Raw genomic sequence first — 17,836 nt, 5'->3', positions numbered from 1 at the left:
GAAAGGAAACTCGAGTCGGAACTCGGATCTTCAAAGGAAAATAATTTAAAAGAAAACCCGAGTCGGAACTCGGATCTTCAAAGGAAAATAATTTAAAGGAAAACCTGAGTCAGAACTCAGATCTTCAAAGAAAAATAATTTAAAGGAAAACCTGACTCTGAACTCAGATCTTCAAAGAAAAAATAATTTAAAGGAAAACCTGAGTCGGAACTCAGATCTTCACAAAAAAAATAATTTAAAGGAAAACCTGAGTCGGAACTCAGATCTTCAAAGAAAAAACAATTTAAAGGAAAACCTGAGTCAGAACTCAGATCTTCACAAAAAAATAATTTAAAGGAAAACCTGTGTCAAAAGTCAGATCTTCAAAAGAAAATGATTTAAAAGAAAACCCGAGTCGAAACTCAGATCTTCAAAGAAAAATAATTTAAAGGAAAACCTGAGTCGGAACTCAGATCTTCAAAAAAAATAATAATTTAAAGGAAAACCTCAGTCGGAACTTAGATCTTCACAAAAAGAATATTTTAAAGGAAAACCTAAGTCGGAACTCAGATCTTCAAAGAAAAAATAATTTAAAGGAAAACCTGAGTCGGAATTCAGATCTTCAAAGAAAAAATAATTTAAAGGAAAACCCGAGTCAGAACTCGAATCTTCACAAAAAAAAATAATTTAAAGGAAAACCTGAGTCGGAACTCAGATCTTCAAAGGAAAAATATAAACCAACTTGAAAATTGGATTTTGAAAATAAAGAAATCCGAGTCGAAACTCGAATTTCTAAAAGAAAAATGGACCAACTTGAGAGTTGGGTTTCAAAGAAAAAGAAGTCTGAATCAGAATTCAGATCTTCAGAGGAGAATTCGATTAGAGGATCAAAATTTTGCAAATCGCTAGTGCGGGGACTGGATTTTGGAAAGAGGATTATATCTGAAGAATTTTGAGAAAAACAATCAACAGAGATTGCGCACTGAAGATAAGGATTGATGATTGGGATGAGAAATCAGTCTCAGGATTTATCCCTTATCCTGAACGGGAAATGAATTGGGTGCATAATTAATGCACATGAAATGCAGATGAAGTGCAAATGAATGGTGAGAGATTTTATTTGATCCTGCCTTCATACAGAACGTTTGAAAACAAATTTTCAAAAAGGTGCCCCAGTGTAATGGGGAAGAGAGAATAATAGAGAAGACTCTTTTGAAAAAACATAACGACAAAAGAAGAACATCAGAGTTAAATGAGGAAAGTTGATGATTTTATTGTTGTATTAAAAAAGATGACAACTTGAAAAGGAAAACAAACTAGGATTGTATCGTCTTGACAAAAGTAAAAATGACAGAAATGAGAGGGTAATGGCATTGGCATTGTCATTTTTCTGAGTGATCTGGGAAAGAATTGGTCAGGACTGCAACTTGTCCCTCTCTTTCTTCTGGCACCAAAAGCTCTTTATCGATGTAGTCTTGTACAATATTTGTGAGAACGAAACAACGTTCAGTATCGTGCCCCATTGCACGATGGAATTTGCAGAAACGATCTTTCCATTTTCCCATGGTGACGGGAGGATCCACAATCCTTGGGAGTTTGATCATATTCTTCGTGAGCAGATATCCAAGAATTTCTTCGATTGGCTGACCTAAAGGAGTAAACTCGCGATCATAACCCCAACCATCATGCTTCATCTTCTTTAGAATTGCTTGATTTCTGTTGAGTGCTGACTTCTTTGACTTCTTTCTGGGAACTGGACTGAACTTGCTTGGTTAGGGCTGTTGGATGTTCTTCTTCTTTGTCTTCAACAAAGCGGTTCTTATCAATGTAGTCTTGCACAATGTTTTTGAAGACGAAACAACGATCAGTGGCATGCCCTACTGCCCGATGGTATTTACAGAACTGGTTCGCGAATCTTCCCATGATGGGGGGAGGATCTGTGGCTTTTGGGAGCCTGACTAATCCCTTGATCAACATGTATTTAAGGACTTCGTCGAGTGGCTCGTATATAGGAGTGAAATCTTGATCACCGCTCCAGTTTCCACGCTTTGGTTTTCCCTAATTTTTTTCCTTTTGTTGAGTGCTGGATTGAAAAGGTCTATCCTGAATTCTAGAATACTTTCATTTCCGATCTTTAGACTCTTCTAAATTGCTGCTTTGACTGCCTCTGTTTTTGTTGTTGCTGGGTTAAGAACTTTTTGTGCTGTTGTGGTCACCAATGATGCTCATAGGGATGGTGATAGATGCCTCTTCTTTAACATGAACTTTTCCGAAATTGGCTTCAGCTTTCTTGGATAATATCTCGATCATCATTTTTTTTAACAACCGATATATAGCGGGATCGATCTCATCCTTGCTGGTCTGAGCTCCTTCTTTGACAGACATTATGGGATCCATTTCTTACTCACTGCCTGTAACTAATATACAGAAGTAGCGCAGTCTTTTATCTCGTCTGAATCACACAACCCTGCCAATGCCTTCAGCAGAACAAAATGGGATGTTTAGCATGATGGACAAAAAGAATTTTGAAAGCAACAATCTTGAGAGAAAACAAATGATGGGATCAGGTTGGCAATCTTGGAAGGAAATGACAAACAAAAATTTTGGATAAAATTTGGAAGATATTCCAAAAAAGAAGTTTTTTGAAGATATAAGCGAAATTTGAAATTTCAAAATTTTGCAGGCAGGCTCGGAATAAGGCTAGAAATTCTAGATCCAGTAGAATGGGAGAACGAAAAATCACTTGGAGTTTTGAAAGAAATTGGATATTTGAGAAAATCATCCAGGGTTTGAGAAAATAAAAGGAAAAGATGAGAATATGGATATTTGGAAAAATATTTTGGGGAAAATATGAGAGGAATAAAGGTAAAATACAAACAGTCACATCCTGCACATACATTTATGCACATACAGCACTCCCTAAAAGGCTGACTCTAGATGCATCATTTTGAAAAAATAGTTGTAGGACCATAATCCTAACTCTAGGTTTATATCATCTTTGTCCAATCCAGTTATGCCGATATACCCGAACCGAAATCCGAGGTACGTGGCATATAATTTCAACTCCGGTTCTAAGGTAAGGTTTTTCAACATCCTTGAGCGCCTACCGATATACTTCGGACTGTGGCCCGTGGTACATGGTAGGGGGGTGTCAACCCAAATAAGTGGCCCAGTTGTGAGGCTTTGTCCCAAACTAGGGTTCTGGAAGAGAGCCCAACAACGTGAAGACCGGGTAAAGATAGGTAGGGGAGGTTTAAAAAAATGTTCACATGCAAGAAATAGAGGGCTCTAAATCCTAGAGAGATAGCTTTTGAAAACTTTTGAAGAAGCATACATTGTTTGCATTCAGATCCTAAATTGAGGAGAGTTGTATTTAGACCTAAGTTTATGTGAGCATGAAAATATCTCCTCAATATAGTCCTACCAAACAATGCCTAGTCTATATGCAGTCAATGTCAGCTAGTTCAGAATCTAGGCTCCTAGGTTCACATGATATCAGAAAGTAGAGAGCTGACATTTTGAGAACACAGTTTCGATAATTAAACTAAGTCAAGCATACTTTTGATCAGACATAGACAGGTCCCATCACGATCGCCAAACCTGTTATCATCGTAAAAAAAAATTCATCTTCCCTTCCCTGCGGAACAGAGAAAAAAATGCTTTCGCGGGTCAAACTTGACCGGATTTTGGAATTTGTTTTTTAAATACTCGCCTCCCTTTTTTGAAATAGCGGGAAAATCCAAGGGATGGGGCTCGACCTGTCGGTACGAGGTTCGACCGTTCCTGCCGCCTTTAACAGGGGCAATCAAACCAAGGACCAAATGTGTGCTTGACTTAGCTAAATCATCAAAATCGTGTTCAATCCTAAATGCACAGAGAATTCAGGCATGTGCTATGAAATTTTGTAAAATGCAAGTTGGAAAACATGATGTATGCTTAGAAAATGCTTTGGAGTTGGAAAATATTTCTGAGGAAAAAGGTGGAAATCAGTCTCTCAGGAAACTCTGATGAAAAAAATTTGAAATCTCGAGAAAATTTATGAAGTTTTGGGAAAATCATGAATGAGTGAAAATCTTGGAAAAATGAAAAGAATTCTTGAGAAAAGATGAACAATTAAAAAGGAAAATGTCTGTCGGGAAAATTCTAGCTTTTAAAAAGTTTCTCAAGAAAATGATCGAAATTCATTAGAAAACTCTTTGGAGAAGTAAAATCAAAACTCGGGAAACTGAAATCCTAAGAATATTAGCCTTGAAATATTTAAAAATTGATTTTGATTCTTGAGAAAGATGAGAAATTCCTTTTGAAAATGAATTTCAAGAAAATGACATTTTTCCGTGAAAATCATGGGAAACTTGATTTGAAAAATCCAACTTTGAAAATTTTCAGAGTTTCTTGAGGAATCGATTTCCATGGAATGAAATTTTCTTGAGAAAATCATGAGAAAAGTAGATGATACCATGATGCAGATGATTTGAATGGATGAATGCACTTTGAAAATAACATCTGGAAAGATTTTCTGAGAAATTTGTTGAAAAAATGTGTATTAACTCAAAGTAAATCCTTCACATATTCTGACTGTAGCCATGAACATGTTCAGAGTTTAATTAATTTAATTCATAATATTTTGCAAAATTAGAAATATGATGTGCATTTTGAAGATAGCCTAAGAGTGTAGGCTCAATGTGACTGATAGAAAGATGTTGAATCTGGGTCTCGTCCATATTCCCACTAGGGCCGTAAATATGGACTCCACCGAGTTCATCAACTCCCTAAGAGTTGGTGCACGTGCCATTCATGTTCATCCACAGTGATTTTGAAATAAAATGCATGAATCACATAATCAGGATATTGCAGGAATTCAAACTATATGAAATGCATCTTAATCTAAGCAGAAAAATAAATATTATTCCAAAGTTTACATTTGATTGTTACATTGTTGACAAAAAGCTAAAAAAAAAAAATATGTCTGGAACCAGGGAATCAGCATCTTCCAGATTTTCCTGCAAAAGTGGGTTAGTACAAGGAATAGATATACAAGATACCCAAGGAAATGGGTATATACATAATATGTACAACGAAGTATATATGTATTTCTCTAAATGCTCAAATTTGTGCTAAGTGACATGTGATAATGGAGGTATATTTATAGGAGAAAATATCTACATAAATGCTCATATATGAAAGTAAGTGTACATGAAAAAATCCACATAAGTATATATAGGTATATATACATATATATATATACATATATATACACATGTATATATATATATATATGTATATGTATATAGATATATATAGATATATGTGCTTATAATGAAAAAATATGCATAGTAATTGAATTTCCATATTGTAATGGGTAAATGCATAGATGAGAAAATACAGAGTATACACAGTTTCTGCACATGATTTCACAAAGCCATAATTCCTAAATTATAAAATATTTCTTCATAAAATTTGATATAAAGACTCTCTGTATATCAATAAAAAAGCATACCAAAGATGTTTCAGAAATCATGAATGGATATTGAAATATCCATCCACGAATATGGCTCATTATCAAGATTGTACACCTGCAGAAAAGTGAATGGGTAAATACCATCCAAACAGTAGTAATCATTATAGTTGCCCTACAAATACACTAATCTTACAAGCACTAACGCTTAGGAATCAGAATGACCAAGAATCAAGATGTTTAAGTAATCATGTTGATGCTTGAAAGGTAGTTGTTGTAAAACCTTATTAGAAAACCAAATGCATGACCATGGGTTTAACAATTCATAGAAATTCAGGTGGCAATAGTGCTACCGTTGCTGATCACATGTCAATGTATCATATTAGACACCAACACATCACTCTATAAGTGCTGAGGACTCAAATATGTCCATCAACACACTGGACGAGCATGATCATTCCAGCCACATAGTATGTGTTTCATTTTTATCAGTCAATTGGAATCCCATGATAGACACTTAACCCACAGGACACTTGAAATTCAGCGAACTGGTAGAAACTCATTCAACAACTTCAATCATCCAATCTGATCCATAATTCAGCATTGTATCAAACTGTGATAGCGCTCTATATTCACACTAACCCTCGTCGGGAATCATGTACAGGTGCAGCAATCAACATTCAAAAACAGTCAAGACATAGCTGACGCAGCAAAGACAAACAATCAGTAAAAATTTTCTGTCAATTCAACATTAACAGTGACATTCAGCTGAAACAAAACACTCACAAATAGTTAACTGCAGGAAATAAAGTATTCCGGCCAAGCAATTCACTGCTGACACTCAAAAGTAGTTGACAAACAGGAATAATTTTGTTGAAATCAGTAGTAGCAAATAATAAACATATTGCAGTGAAGCAATGCTGAATGTATGTAGAACATTGCAGAATATATGCAGGAAATTTGCAGAACAAGGATAATAAACTGACATAGATTTGGCAAGCAAATACAGAGCACACGCTATGTAAAAAATAAATAAAAATGAGATGTAATGTATGCACAAGTGATTAATAGACATTATACAAATGAACAAGTTACTTCTTATTAACTGACCCTGCTTTCTTTCTGATGTCAAACACACACAGGTAACGTAGAAGCTTTTGTTGAATCCAACTGGGTTTCAATGTGGCTGTCATCAAGTTAGCCTTCATCACTTTGGTGGTCTTAACATCAACAAAAACCTATCCTCTCGCTTGTACAAATTGGGTAGTAATAATACAAGACCCACCGGATGGGTTCACAACTAACAAAAGGGGACTATAGCAATATGGAAACGCAATGTGCAAATAAGATAAAAAAAAAATTGTTGAGATAAAAGTGATATAAGAATGGGATAGCAATGAAGCAAATCTAATTCTGAAATAGATAAAACTTCCTGGTTCAGAAATTGCATAAGATTGGAATATTAAACAAATCTCTTACAGATGCCCATCATTATTGTTGATATCTTGCTGGTCTGGAATTGTAGCATGACTCAATTCACAGGGGACGGATCTGTTCTTTTATATACAGATCTTATGAACAATTAGATGCTAACTTTAGTGAAACGTAAAGGCATATTACCAACGTAAGACCTTGCCTGGTTAAATACCTGAGTGCTTGAACTACACGCCCTTGAATGACAGTTCTTCAAAATATGCAGATTTGTTGGAATTTCTCTATGCTTCTGTTGAAGGAGAACGGAGGAATCTTACAATGTGGCTGGAGCTCTGTAGGAGGGAAAGCCTTCTGCTGGATGCTGTTATAGCTACGATGGTCTTCAATCGATCCAGGAGGGGAAGAACCAGAGGAGGCTAGATGAGAAGGCAGAAGCTTCTTGTAGATCCCCTGCTCCAAACGACCTTGCTGGATCCCCTTGTGAATCTCCTGTAACCAGCGATAACCAGCCTGCTCCTCTTCTATTGGGTTGAAGGAAATCGAAAGGCCTCCATCACACGACCAGCAAAGAGGAGTTCTTGCAATCTGGATGGAAGAGGTAGAATCCCCAAAGGGGAAAGACTCCACGGCAGAGGAGAGGTCACCTGCGAAAAACAAAAAGGATGGGAAAAAAATCAATCGGCCTCCCTTTCTTTCCATCTAACCCCTTTTTAAAGATTTTGAGCCCTTTTTCCAAAACTCGCAGCATTCCTTCTGCTGGTCCGTTATTGTTTTTTTTTTTTGAAAATTTTGAAACTGAAAATTTATTTGGTTTTGAAAATCCGCCGTTTTCAAAAAGGACGAACCTTATCACTTTCAAAATTTTTGGTGCGTTTACCTAAAGTTTCGGTAAAAAAAAAAATATTTAGGAAAGCTGGACTGTGGCGCCATCTAAGGCTGTTCATAATAATAAAATAAATAATAAAAAAAATGAATAGTGAAATGAAATAAATGGGAGGTTTTAGGGAAATGCCACCTCAGCCAGTTATTTTTTTTTTAAATCCTTTTGAAATTAAAGTTTTTTTTTGTTTGGCAAATTTCTTATTTTCAAGTGGGGTGCCACATGTGTGTGGGCCCACTAACTATTTTATAAGATAAATAATATAAAAAAAGAGGAATTTTACAAATTAGTACCATCTCCAGGTGGACCCCGCTTGAAAATAAGAAACATACCTGAGAATCTGAGTGTGATGCTAGTTCAAGGCGTGTCTCACACCATTTATTTAAAAAAAATAAAAAAATAAAAAAAGCAAAAGAAATAACTTCTTTTTGGGATTTTCGTAATACGAAATAAATTTTGGTCCGTTTTTAAAAAATGGTTTTCAGGGCAAAAATATGTATAAGGAAAATGCAGAACTTTGGTAAAGAGATTTAAAGTCTTTTTGCAAAAGGTTTTGAGATAAAATCTTTAAAATTGTGTCCTCTTCTTTACAACTAATGAAATTTTAAAAAATCAATATCAAAACTATCCAGATTTTTTTCTTGAGAAAACTTTTGTAATTCGGAGTCTGGGGGTAAAATGGGAAGAATTGGTAATTTTGAAGACCTAAGGTTTTGAAATCAATTTTGAAAAGTTTAAAACTCAAATCTGGATTGACAATTTTGAAACTGAGGGTTCTGGACCTCAAAGTGACATGTTGTGCAATGAAATGATATGAAATGCTCTTGCAATGCTATGCAAAGACATGTTTCATGAAATACTACTCTGAATAAGAAATGGGAAATTCTAGTTTTTTGTCAAGAGAAAAATTTTGAAAGTTTGCAGTTTTGAAGGTATTTCTGAGCCTAAATATAGAAATTTTGAGACTTAGGAATGAAATTTTGGACTTTCTACAAGGTCTAAACTCAAAAAATAACCATTATGCCCTTCAGTGATCTTCGGAGAACCGAAATGTGATGATTGATGGAGATATTAGGAAGGTGAGTAAAAATTTGGGGTGTTTACAACATTCCAACTCACATATTTCTGCACTTATCACCATTGCCACCCACTTACCTATGCACTTACTCATTGTTGTTGTACATTTTCTGCAAAAGGCACTATTCACATCACTACACTCACCTTCAGCTAATGCAACCTTCCAGCTTCACAACAACCACCATAAAGTATCCATACTTCCACTTCATTGTTTGCACACTATCACCTAACGCATACCGATGCATTGTCATTTCACCTCATATACCACAGGTATACCCTAGGCTGTCATTACATTTCCCATTTCCCATAACCACCATCACACTCTCATTTGTAGCACATGATCACCATCATGCATTCACTGTTGCAACCTCAAATTGCAATCAGTGTGCTCCCTGCTGTACATATCAAACAACACATTATTCATCCCCTTTGCATAATGGCCACTAATGTACACCACCCATTAGGTATAAATTTCTCCGTTAGCTCGGGTGCATTATTTAAGCATTACACTTACATTTAGAAGGTATATATATGTATTCTAACTAACTTAGTATATCATTCATAACTTTCAAAACAAACTTAGTTTAGGTTCATCATTATTTTAGGATATTACATTTAAGATGCTACATGTATATTTCAATACTCATTCCATACATGATTCCAGAATGAAATTTATCATTTACATTGCATTTTTTTCATTAGTGTAAAATATAGGCATGAATATTTCATCAATTGCCTCTTAAGTTCAATATGATGTCTTTCGTAAATTGCTTTCTCTATGTATCCTCCATCTTGTACTAATTTAGATTTTGCAGAAAATAGGTGAAAAATATTATTTTCCTTCCTAACTTAGGAATGTTAATTTCCATTTCAACTTCAAGTTCTGTTTAAAGATTGTAATAGCTATATATATTGAAAATGTTACATTTCCCACCATTAAGTAGAATGAATGAGCATTTAAAGTCATGAATTACCTGTCTCATATCATTTGTATTTCAAAAATCCACAGTGGTAAAACACGAATGACACGGGCACCATTCTAATAGGAGGTGATTAATCCTAAGCAAATGACCCACATTGATGGCCATAGTCAAAATGTGAACAATGCTTAGGATTTTCATCTTTTATGGAATAACACTTGATCTCTTTTTAGGAAATCATCATATTTTTAAATATCTTCCTTCTTTATCAGAGTTCAACTTAAAATTAACTCAAAATATATATCAATGGCCATAGTCAGGATATATTGAGAGTTAATTTCATTTTAAACCCTATAAAGGCACCAAAATATGTTTTATTCTTCACTTGAATTTAAATACGATTATTATATAATACATTTTATGACCATAGTCAGAGATATATTATATTCTTCAATCTTATTTCAATTCATTTAAAGAATGAAATATGTTTTTTAAATCTAATTTCAAAATTCTTTAATTCATTTCATCATTTAGGATAGAATTACATCATATTTTCAAAATTCTCTTTTTCAAAATTCAAGTAATTCTGAGATGATTCTTCAAATCTCTTCTTTATTTCTCAAATCAAATTCTTATTTATAAATTCAAATTCAATTCTATCTTATTTCAAAATTCAATTTCAAAGTCCAATTTGACTTTGAAATTTTAAATTCATTTTTATATTCAAAATTCCATTTCCAATTCAGATCAAAATTCAAAGTTTAATTTAAACTTTAAAATTCCAGATTCATCTTCTCATTTTAAAACTCAAGCTTTAAAATCAAGTTTATTCTTTATTTTTCAAAATCTTCAAAGTTTTATCCCAAGATTGAGTCTTGATTCTCAATTCAAAGTCAAGGTTTTTTTTTTAGATCGATTTTGAGTCTCAAAATCTGATTTTTTCTAAAAGTTTAAATCCCACTTTTAAATTCAAATCTGGATTTCCAAAATCCAGATCCATCTTCAAAGTCACATTTGGATTTTAAAATCCAAACTCATCTCGGATTCTAGATTTAGAACCCAATTCCATCTTGGATCCCAGACTTCGGATCCAATTCCATTTAGGATTCCAGATTTCGAATTCAACTCCATCTTGGATTCCAGACTTCAGATCTAACTCAATTCAGGATTCTGGATTTAGTTCCATCTTGGATGCTAGAATTCAGATAAAAAATCCATTCTAGATTTCAGATAAAAAATCCATTCCAGATTTTAGATCAAAATTTCATTCTAGATTTACAATCCAGTTCCATTTCCAAAAACCAACTTTGAATTTATTTCTCAAATCTGAATTCAAATTCAACTCATTTCTTAAATCTGAATTCAAATTCAACTCATGTTTTAGATCTTGAATTCAAAATCGATTCTTGAAAATTGATCCAGATTCAAAGTCCATCATGACTTTGAAAATCCATTCTTATTTCAAAAATTTCAAATCTAAAGTCCCCTTTTCTCTTCATCCAAAGACTTATCTTTCCAAAATCTGATCACTCCAAGACTTGGAATTTTGAGTCTCTTTTTCCATTTTTATTTCAAAATCTAAATTAGATTCAAAGTCTAACTTTTTCCAAACCAATTTCAAATGTTTGAGTCATTTCTTCATTATCACATTTATTTTAGAGTCACTTGGAAAATCTCAAATTTCCAAAAGTGTTTTCTTAAAAGCATACATTTCTGCATTTACATTACACAAGCATGATTCTTTGTGTATCCTTAGACTTAGAATAAATTCTTAGATAATATTTAGGCAAAGCAAAAAGTCATAAATTCGATCCTTGGTTTGATTACCTCTAGTAAAGGCGCCAGGAATGGTCGAACCACGTACCGACGAGCAAGCCCCGTCTCCCAATTTTCCCGCAAGCATTTCAAAATGGAGGCGAGTAATCTTTTAAATCTTTTCGAAATTAAGGTCAAGTGAGACCTTTGCAAAAGAGTTCCTCTCTCTCTTCTTTTCTTTTCTCTTCTCTCTTCTTTTCTGTCTTTTATTTTCCCCTTCAAAAAGGAAAATAGAGGTTAGAAAGGAAAAGGGAAGGAAGAGAGAGAAACCACGAGGAAAAATTTTGCGATGATCACAGTTTTGGTGACCATGATGGGACTCGTCTTCGTCTGGTCGAATTTGTGCCTTTGCTTTGCTTTGATATTATCTAAGTCTTTATTCTACAAATGTCAGCTTCATTTCCATGCAAACCTTAGGAGCCTAGACTCTGTCTTAGCTGACATAATGCATATAGGATTTAAGTATGGTTTGGTAGGACCATATTGAGGAGATTATTCCATGCTCACTTAAACTTAGGTCTGAAATACAACTCTCCTCAATTCTAGGGATTGAATGCAAACAATGTATGCAAGAGTATGCTTCTATTCATTTAAATTTTTTTTTATCTCTTTAGGACTTGCATTAGATCCATCTGATTTCTTGCATGTTTTTGAAAACATCCCCTACCTATATTGTCCCGGTCTTCACGTTGCTAGGTTGTCTCACTAAACCATAGTTCGGGAGAGAGCCTCACAACTGAACCACTTATTTGGGTTAGCGCCCCCCTGCCACGTACCTAAGGGCCATAGTCCGAGGTATATCGGTAGGTGCTCAAGGATGTTGGGAAGCCATTACCTTAGAACTGAAGAAATATTTCATATGCCACATACTTCGGCTTGGGTATATCGGCATACCCTGATTGGAATAAGATGATCTGAACCATAGAGTTAAGATTAAGGTCCTACAAGCCATTTCAAATATTGCATTTAGAGTCAACCTTTAGGGAGTCCTGTGTGCGCATCCTTGTTTGTGCAGATGTGATTATGCGATGTTTCCTTTTATTCTCCTATATATATATCAAACCTTTTTTTTCAAAACCCAAGGTATATTATTCAAAATTTCTCCTTATTTTCAGAAACCCAAGTGTATGTTTTTCCTCTGTCTACATTCTTTTCTCTTTTATATATCAAGCTTTCTTAAAAAAACCTTGAAAAATTCTTTCAAAATTTCCTCAATCTTTCAAAAAATTCTGAGATTTGTATTCATTCTTATTTCCTTCAAGAGTCTATCCGTAAGTCCTGCATTCTATCTAATTCTTCTCATTCTTCTTTGCCCCAGTATTATTTTCGATGGCGTCCAATTCTCCCGATGCTATCTTTCCCCGGAATCATGTTTTCTATCTGATAAAGGATAGATCCCCGGATCATCGGGCTATCCAAACTCATTCCTTCTTCTCCAGGTGGTATTATTCTTGGTTCGCCACCTTCTCACGTATGTTCCCAAACCACTTGAGTGATTGTGGATTGGAGACAACATCGGCAGTAGGCAAGAGGACCATCAATGGAAGTTTGATTCAGGCTATGGCAGAGCAGTGAAATCCACGTACCTACATATTTTGGTTTCCATGGGGAGAGATGACTCTACTGATGGACGAATTTAATGATATTATGGGATTGCCCGAACTGGCTGGTCAACTAGATGATCCTATCGAGCAACAGTTTCTGATCAACATCAAAGGGGTAGATGTTCAAGAAGCTTTGGCCAGAGCAACAGGGAGCAGATCTTGGCCTTTTACTGAGATCAGTGGAAGTTAGTTCATTGATCTGTTTGGACTCTATCGCAAGTATGGAGCTTACGAAGAGGTTGACACCTTGTCTCGAGCAGCGAAAGATAGAAGTCAACATGCCATGATCCTATGCACAGTGGGATTAGCTTTCTTTCAGGACGGTCAGAATTTCATCGATGTCAGAGTTGCCCAACTCTTTCGAAGATGGGGAAGCAAGCAGACTCGTCAACTTTCAGTTTCCATGGCAGCCTTAGCTTTTCTTTACAGAGGTTTGGCTCGTTTTGCTCTTGGAGAGACCATTTTGGTGGAAGGATGCACCTATGCCTTGCAGTCATGGTTCTTGCAACATGTGCCATCAAAGGCCAGTTCCTTCAGGTTCAACAGTAGGAGGTCGAAGTCTGCCATTCAGTGTCAAGCTTTGATCAATAAACTGCATCAGGAAGATATCGTTTGGGATTACTTCGACAGGCGAGAATCAGTTCCTCGCTACACTTATGCTCGCAACAAGCGCTACAAATTGCTTCCCCTTCTTCTGTGTCGATTATCAGCCAGAAAGGTGTCTCAGACAGTTTTCGCAACGGCAGGTTTGTGCCAACATTTGCTTCCCGACGGGTAACATGCCAGAATTCAATCTGCAGTCGGATCAGTGGTCTAGGGCATACCATGTAACCAAATATATTTGGGATTCCTTCATTTCTCTATCTGTATTTTCTGGATCAAATGTATCTACTGAATATCAAGAATTGTGGCAAGTTGTTTGTCCACCTTCTCTTTGTCTCTGAATCTATTATCAATAAAATTTACTTTTTGCTCTACTGAAAAGTTATTTTGGGCCAAATTTTACTCTTTGTTTCATAGCATAAATGGTCATGATTCTGGTGACGACCTCTTCCCTGGTAATGAGACATTCCTCATATTCTTCTTCAAAGTCTTTTATCATGGTTGACAACCTCGCATAGGTAACAAGACATATTTTTTTCCGTTATCATGAAAATGGTAACACAATTATCACAAGTCTTGTGATGACCCAATCCCGGGTAATGGGTTAACCTTTAAAATTGTCTACCAAACCCTCCATTTCTGCTTTTCTCGGAAAATTTTCAAAAGAGCTTCCTCCACACTCTAATCATTCCCTTATTCTACAAGAAGACTTTGGCATCTCAGAATGGTTCAAACTAGAACTGGCAAGCAAACTGTTCAGCAGCACAGTGACAGCGAGATAGAGGAAATGAACTCTCCCAGATTGTCTAGGGGACATGGCTCAAAAGGGGAAGATGATGTTGATCCTGCCATGTATAAAGTGTTTTAGAAAATGATGTCAAAGATGATGTCTGAGCAGGCTGGTGCTGGTCCGAAGAAAGTAGCATCTAAAAGCAAAATCAAGAGAAAGCCCATAAAAAGGCATGTTAAGATCAGTAAATAGAAAATCCAGCGTGACACCACCTCTGAGGACACAGAGTCAACAAAAGAGGATTCTGAAGAGGAAGAGCATCTAATGTATATCCCAAAGCATCTTCAATAGTCTAAGAGGGTGACTGAAGAGCCTGTATCAGTGAACAAACACAAGTACGAGCCCCCCACAGAAGACTCAATCCAAGCATTGACCAAGATAGTCAAAGATCTGCAAATTCGAGATAAAGAAAAGAAAGTGTATACCCGACATGACTTCTACATTGGATTGGATGGAGATAGCAGCTTGGAGAACCTCCCCAGGAAGTTTATTAAGTTTGATGGATCTAGTGATCCCAAGGCCCATCTTGCAATATTTTTCGCAGAATGTGCCAGATTTAGTGAAGATAATCGTGCTCTTTTCTTATGTTTCCCTCGCAGTTTGGAAGGTATAGCCACTAAGTGGTATGCCGAGTGGTTGAACTTTTTGCAGTGGTATTTTTAAAACATTATTTTCATTAAAAGCATTTGGAAAATCGTCAACCAAAGATAATAAATACCGACTTTCCACGAATGTGGCAAGTACGGGTCGAATCCTCAAGGAACGGGAAATATTCAATTTACTTCTAAAAAATTCTATTTATTAATATCAAACTATTAATCTAAGTTGAACAATACAATTCTACTGAAATTACAAACTAGAAACTACAATTAATTAGAAACAGATTTCTAAAGTCTTCTCCAGATCGTCAGGGGTAATTTTGTCCTTTCACTATATATGCATTTGCACTCTCATTCTGAATTCACCTTTTGACCTGTTGTAAACTTTATCAACCTAAAACACAATAAGACATAAAATTAGTGCACAATTATAATAAATGATTTTAAAAATTATACTAAACCTAATTCTATGAGGAATTACAGAACTAAATTATAATTAAAAATCAAAATTAACTAGAATGTCATTTCTCATTACATCAACTAATGATTCTGAATCTAACTAAGCTAATTGCTGCAAATATAGTAACTAAAATACAGAAAAATAATAAAAACTACCGAAAATCACACAACTAGTAAAATGACTATTTTGCCCTCAAATAGTGTAACAGTGGATTCTGATAGGTTTTTGTAAATAGTGAATTTGAAGAGGAAAACAAAGTCTGATTTTCACGATTTTTCTTTTTTTCTGTTTTTGACAGATTCAAGAATCTGTCAGACTTTACGGATTTGAAAAACTCATCAGGAAGCTCCAGATATAAGCGTTTCAAATTTGTATAAATTTTGGAAATCGTATGTCCCAAAATTTTAAAACGCGAAAAAGCTGATTTTGAAAAATGCTTAAAAGTCAGACCAAATCAACTCAAAATGAGCTTATTTTTGGTCTGCTGATAGTGAACACACAGAGGAAGAGAATAGAATAAATTTTTTGGAAAAACTCGGAAAATTTGCACATAAAATGATGAGTGCAAGTTGATGCAAAAAAACCGGTTTTTAATTCAATGCACTATTCATTTGAAAGGATCCACTACATACACCATGACATTAAATTACCTATAAAAACAGTCCTAAACACCTCTAATAAACTGTTAAACTACAGAAAATGGACTCAATAAAAGTAACTAAACGCGCATGCAAGCACTTAAACAAATTAACTCTAAATTTACTCTAAAAGACAAGCTATTATTAAACTAATATAACTGACATGCAATTATCAATTAGAATGTCTAAGTTAATGAAGTTAACTAATCTTAATAGACTCACCTTAATGTAAGCTTAACTATTTAACTAAAAACACGAAATTTAAATCCAAAGCTAACTTGAAATGAATGTTAACACGAACTTCAACCTAATGTTAGTTGATCAACTTAGCTAGGGTTAATTACCTAACTAGGGTTAGTAAGGGGGACGGTTTAGAGTTTAGCTTTGACATAGGCTCACGCCACCCTAGATGGACCCACTAGGGTTAGTAAGGCTTGGACTTGCTAAACAAGGATACCTACACGATTTTGGTTAATTTCTAATAACTAACCTAATCACTTAGAAATTAATCAATTAGAATTGGTAACTAGATATATAATCCTAAAACAAGATTTTAGCCTAGAAATAAAATCGGTAATTAAATCAAAACCACTATAAAGACAACTTACTTTCCTAAATTACTAAACACGTTTTTGAAAGCCTAAATCAAAGTCAAAACCTACTAAAATCGTTAATGCCATATCTATACTATGTCAAGCTATGGAATTAAAAGGGGGCATATAAATACTAAGTGGCGAATTTGGAAAGTGAGTGGACCCCATGCATTCTTGCCTTAGGGATTCATTTGGAAGGATTGTAAAGTCAAACTCGTCAAGCTCAATGGGCCCACACGGTTTCAATTTTGCATTAAAATGAGATAGACAATTTGAAAAGCTTTCCCAAACTCTTGAACACGAATTTTAGAAAGGGAATTGAAAATCAAAATTATTTCCAAAATGGAAAAGAGAGAATGATTCTACCTTGGCTGGACTAGAAGAAGGGGTCACAACTTGCCTCAATTGAATTCCACGAATTTGGATGGGCTACCACACATACTAAAAACGTCCCTTAAACAAAAATACCAATATGCCCTTCGTACTGAAATGCAAAGTTGAATGATTTGTCAGCCTAGGCTCTAACTACCTACCCAAACTAACATCTACCCAATTGAATATAAGGGTACGAATGGGATGTAACACACAAAATTGTAAAATGCTATTTTGGCTAACACACACAAATCTAAATTACTTAATTAATTCTTAAAACTGACTAAAACTAAATACAACGAATCTGGACCCTAAACAAAGCTTTCCTAAACTCAAAACTACAGCCATGGTTGCCTTCTCCTATGAAGGAAACGACAACCATTAACACACATACAACGAATTTTCTAATTCACGCATAAAAATTATTTTATCCACTAACACAACAAAGGTAAAACGATATTCTAATGTAATCTAAACTAAGCTATGGCTGGATATGATTCTAGTAAATCTAACACACTAAACTAAACGAAATTGCTGTAACAACAAAATATTTTATCAAAATAAACAAAACTAAACATACATCAAAATCGGCTAAGATGGACTTAGCCGATTTTCCT

This window comes from Nuphar pumila, chromosome 4 (genome assembly GCF_984573655.1).
Source record: "Nuphar pumila chromosome 4, dmNupPumi1.hap1.1, whole genome shotgun sequence".
Taxonomy (NCBI): Eukaryota; Viridiplantae; Streptophyta; class Magnoliopsida; order Nymphaeales; family Nymphaeaceae; genus Nuphar; species Nuphar pumila.
This window is presented reverse-complemented; position numbering follows the sequence as displayed.